Source organism: Micromys minutus (assembly GCF_963924665.1).
Source record: "Micromys minutus genome assembly, chromosome: 3".
NCBI lineage: Eukaryota > Metazoa > Chordata > Mammalia > Rodentia > Muridae > Micromys > Micromys minutus.
The window spans coordinates 15761534-15767533 of NC_137972.1; positions in this window are offsets into that span (position 1 = coordinate 15761534).

Here is a 6000-nt window from a genome sequence, read left to right on the forward strand (position 1 = left end):
CTTGGATTATTATAATGATAACTACTGTATTGCACCTGGGTTATTGTAATTATAACCACTGGCTAAAACTGTCCCATGTCTCTTCTGCCATCACATTCTGAACAGACAGTGGATTGTGGGATGACTGCTGTATTTTACCTAGCCAAGTTTGTCACTATATTAATAAGCATCTCACAAAAGCCCCAAGATTATGTCCTTTATTCAAAAACCATGTTTCTAGTTGTGTGGCACAGCCCTATAAAACACCTTTAATCCAAGAATCCAAGATCTTTCTGCTTATTTTAAAAAAATGAAAAAGAAAATAAAACATTAAATACAATAAGCCATAGGTCAAGAAGTAGAGCAAGCAACAACTAGTTGACAGGGATTGAATATAGAAAAATAAATCAGAGTAAAAGGCAGTTAGAAAGACAAATAGAGAGAGAGAGAACAGGCTGGAAATGTTGGGCATTGAGCTTGAGGTACTTTTGAGATGGTACATAGTAGGAGAGCTTCCTTTAGGATATGTGCTGTGGGATGTCTACTCTTCTACTATCTGACTCTATGTATTCATAGAGACTTACAGCTTTTTGACCAATAAATAATTGATTATACCTTCCTTCTAAGATTCTTTGTCTTCCCACCTCCTCTATCAACCCCTCTTTCAATTTCATTAGATAACTAATGTTATTTTCCTTGATCTCCACCCCTAATAAGGGGAAAGAACCCAGAGGGAATTACACTCAATGTGATGAACCAATAGTAAAACAAAAATGTGGGAATGAAAAGCTGTAGTAGGCATAACCATGGCGTAAGAAAAAGAAAAAAAAAAAAAAAAGAAAGAAAGAAAAAGCAAGCTTGAGCATGTTAAACATGGGACCAAAAGTGTTGGTTGTTTTCTTGTTTTTGTTGTTGGTTGTTTTATTAACAAAATCTCTATGAATCCATAGAATGGTAATTGCACCATGCTAGTAGTTTAGTTCAGGAAGGACATTTGTGGAAGTCAGGAGTCTCCCTGATGGCCACCAGGGAACTATCCCCATGCACAATAAGATATTGTGGCAGGATGAAGAAATGATGCCATTTTTGTTGGCAAAGGGTTAGTAACACTGGAGAAGAAGCTTATTAAAAGTTGGGTTATTGATTTGTTGAATGTGTTTGGGTAAGAAAAAGAAAAGGCAGTTAAGGACAAGCGGTATAAATGTAATAAAAAAATAATAAGGAACCACAGAAAAGGCCACATTTAATTCAACCAGCTTGTGAATTGGAATCAAAAACAGAAGTTCCTTTTAGTAGGTCCTCAGAAAGGTGGGTTAGCATATAAAGATTCCTTTCTACCACCTGACTTAATGCAGTCTCAGTGTACTCTAAGAAACAAACAAGATCTCCTTTCTCTGCTGTTAAGAGATTTAAAGCATGTCAGTTCTGGAGAGAGACTCAGGCCAGGGAAGTGAGCTCTCTTCTGGAAGCCAGTCTTAGAAGAGTCAGATGCTAAGGTGGGACACAGCTTTAGATAAAATACAGACCAGCTGATCTGGTCTTGTAATTCTCTTTTACTCTTATGGCGGCCAGAAGCTGATTGCCTCTGCCAATTTAACACTCTTTTACTATTCTATGACTAACAGCTGCTGGCTTCTAGTAAATTGACTCCAGCTGTTAGCTGTTAAAAATTAAGAAAGAATAAAAAAGTTAGTTGCTTCACTCTCTTCTCTCTGGAAAGGAAAAAAAAGGAGTCAGACATACAAATACAATCACTCATTCTGGATGAAGCAAAGAAAAGAAGCTCCAACAAGATTTATTTCTGTTCTCAGTATTTATATAAGTTTAAGATTTTGTATTGATAAACTAGTCAATATTTTATTTTCTCTCCTTGCACTCACAATAAATTGACTATTTCCAGATTACAACCTTTAGTTATCAGATAATGACCCAATTCTTAAGCTAGAAGGAATGTTTTTCTTGATTGTAAATTTGTTTCAAGCCTGCTTTCTTTTACTACTGCAATTAGCCTGTGACACATGAAGTTTTAGGTAGTTCTATTTGAAGCTTTAATTTTTTAGAAGAAACACTTGAAAGTGCCTGTATAAATTTAGGAATTCTATGAAATTATTATCAGGAATTAAGAAATCACAAATTTGTCTATATAGCTTCCCTATGTAAGAGTACATCTTCATGTTGATTTGCAGAAAATCTGCCCAATAGTGTGGGCTGATGCTTAGGATTCATTAGGGTATTTAGTAGTGGCAGGAAATGCATATCAGCAGTAAGAAGAAATCCTGGAATGAAGTCTCTAAGGACCCTGCATCTGATATCTCACCCATTGCAGGCAGGGAAAATGGTGGACCATTTCCATAAATATCATTTTCTTGCCTTAGCCTTTACTAGAAGGGTTCTGTTACCTGCCATTAGAGGAAACACTATAATTTGGTATCAATATCTTGGGCAGTAAGAACAGAATTTCCCAGAGAATTGCCCCCACAGCTCTTCTAGTTAAGACATTGACCAAACATATTCCAAAAAACTATGAGCAGAAATGCAGCCCTGAGGGGATGAGTTCTTGAGATGAGACAGTAGAATTTACATTGGCTATATAGGGTCAATTAGGTGATAGTTACCATAAAAAAACGAGGTAAATAGAAAGCATTACAATACTTTGGGCCAAGTTTTATGATTAATAACCGCTGGCAATTAAGGGGGTGAGAAAAAGCAGGAGTGGGAAAAGAGGAATGAGATTCATCTTGTTCAGCAGTAAAAAACAGTGGAGAATGGATAATCCTAAAGAAACAGGGTGTGGATAAATGCACAAAATGGGAACTGGGGGAGTATTGGTAGCAGAACAGAATGAACAAATGTGTGATTAGATAGATGACACTCATGTGGAATTTACCGGAGTCTGATCTCAGTTAGGGTTGTGAATACCAGTATTCTAGCCCTTGCCTCTTAGGCAAGAAAGGCGGGCTGGATTTTTGGTTGGGAGGTGCTTTGAGAACCTGCTCTCCTGGCTGTATAGGACAAGTTGGAGGATTTACAAGAGGCTTGGTTAGGAGACTTTAAGAATTGTTTAGATGATCAATTGAATGGTCTATGACAGAGGGGGTCAGAGTTCATCAGTGATAGGAAGAACTGAGGGAGTATTCCTGATGATAGATGGGAATTTCCAAACATTAATTCCAAGGGAAAAATATTAATGTGCCAATGTGATATAGAGTGATGGTAGAGAAGTAGAATCCAGTCAAGGTGAAGTTCCAGAGTGGATTTGCCTATTGTATACCAAGTGAACCATGCCAGCAGACTGGCATAAGAATGTTACCATTAGAACTTCACCACAAGAATTGGTAAAGTGGGGCATGCCCAAACCCCGAGAATCTCAGAAAGCTGAGACACAATTGTGGAGCTGCTCCCTACCTGCTCTGGGTCACTACTCTTGAACATGTAACTATAATCTCCAACAGAGTTGAACACAGGCAAATAGTTATGTAACAGCAAATGAAATCTTCCCCATGCATATGATTCATTACCAGCATCTTCACCTCAGACAATAGAAAATATTTATCCCCCAAATCCTATCCCACTCTTCAAATTCATACAGTCACTGTCCACATGGACTAAAGTACAGAATTTATTTTACAAAGGATTGTCTAAGTGTGGCTGTCTTTATTGAGCTATAACAATTTTGGCAAGGCTTTCTACTTTAAACATCTCAATGTTGAGTTTTGGACCTGCCTGCCTACTAGGCTATTGCGACCTGTAGAAGTTCTCTTCTGAACTCTGGCTACTGAGATCTCTACTGCCACTACCATCACCACTGATGCCACTGAGCACCCTGGACCCCAGCTACCATTCCAGGGTAGGCTTCCCAAATCTCTTTATTCCCCCTTTAGGAGCTATAACATTCCCAGGATTTCCTGGGCATTCTGAAGGCCTGAAAAACTTTTATCCCAAACACTTCATCCTTCTCAGTCTGCTGCTGTACAGTGCCAACCTTAAGGGAAATGCCAACAGAGGACTCCTTGTCCTGAACATGGCCCAGCTTTCCCTAAGCCCATGAATTATTGGCATCAAGTGCCCTTTGCCTGACCTTATTCATTGTCAGAAAAGGTTGAAAGAAATTAATTCAGCACAAAGAAAAATATCACCTAGAACAAAGGTGATGGAAGACCTAACATCAAATATTATTTGTAAAGTGCTCTATAAATCCAGGAGTAAGATGGTATCAAGATACCAGGTAAATTATGGGTAAATTATGCATGATGAAGCCCTTAGATTTCCACTTATCTTAGAACATGAATATAGCACATAGTATGCCTTTAATAGTTTTTAATTTCTACATATTTAAAGTTGTAAAATATCTGAAATGTTTACGTTATATTAATTAAGAATGACTCCCAAAATATTTTGACAACCAGCAGAGTTGGAAATTACATAGCCAAAAACAACAACAAAATGTGGGAATTGAACAGCCCCTTCTCAATGGCTTCCAATGAATAGTTTTCTATGTGCGTGTCCTTCACTTACTGTTTTCCTATGAGACAATATGTTCTCTCTTTCTGTCGCTAAATTTAATGCTTTAACATCTGTGAAAATCTGAGGCACATGTATTGGTTTTATGACATTTCTGTGTGTTCTTTACTTATACAAATTCAAGAACAGCATGTTTCTATCTACTCCACACATGCTGTTACCAGTATACAGCACTCAGATAAATCTGGCGTCTGCCAATGAAGATTCTGTTTCCTGAAGCCAAGGAAGTGGAAATAGCTCAGCTTGTAATAAAGAAGTCTGAATTCTACTTGATGGCCAAGAAACCAAAGAAATACTGTGTCTTGTGCTTGCAAATCACAAAAATTCTATAAATGTACTGGCTGTGGACTTCTCAAATGTTCTTCGACTCCCTCTTATCCAGCAAATTACTGCCAGTTCAACAGATTCTACCTGAGCTTATTCATGTTAGCAATGCCTTTTGAACTGATAAGTGTCAGAAGAAAAAAAAATTAAGACATACTTGAGAACTGTATTCTATTGGGAAAATCATATTAACTACATCCAGAAAGAGGATTCAGAGAGGAAACACATTGATTTCATCTATTTAAGTTCTTAAGAAAGTCTATTTCACAAAAAAAAAAAATTATGTCTATGAAAAGTCCTTGGAGAGGTCCTTGTTTTAAAAACATAGTATTAAATGAGATGTGACTACTTTTATGTGGTTTCAATTTAGTGAGTTTCTCTGTAAGGTGAAAAAGTTAATAGTTGTTATGACAAACATATTCCAGAGTCACATGGTTTATTGGCATTTGGAGGTTTTGTAGCATTGGAAATTGCTGGCTCTGAAACATAGCTATATACAAAGAAAAATAGGCACAGTGGCTGTGTTGCTGAAATATACCCCATTCTCAAAGAATATTAGTCCAAACTTACTAAGGTATTTTGGAGACTGTTGGTGCATTGTGTCTTCACCATCATGAAGTAATACCTTGAAGAAACCAGAAGGGAAAATATAAAATGTGTTCTGAGAAATAAACTTTAATTTTTACACATTTTCCAAACTATTTGCCCATGTTAAAAGACATGTAGGGTAAAAATTTTCCCATATGGAATAATTATTTTGGGGCTTTTGCAGAACCAAACCGCTAAGAATCAAACCAGTATGCCTGATATGTCTGTGACAGCTTTCTATGAGTCAAACTCCTCTTGTCTCCATCAAGCCAATAGAAAACTAAGCTTCACTGACAGGGCCTTATATGCTGAAAACAAAGCCCGAAAAAGGCAAAAGAAATAAGAAGTTCTCATGTTCCTGATGAGGCTAAGCCAATCTGAGTGACCAGAGATATTTTTGTAAAGTTGATTGACCTGCCTTATCCACCATCACAGACCTCCAGCCATGCTTGGACACATGTGCATGAACACACACACACACACACACACACACACACACACACACACACTGCTTTGACCCTGAAAGAAGGCATGACAATTTACACAGGTTTGAGAATCTGGGGCTTTTAATAATTCTTTTGATGATTC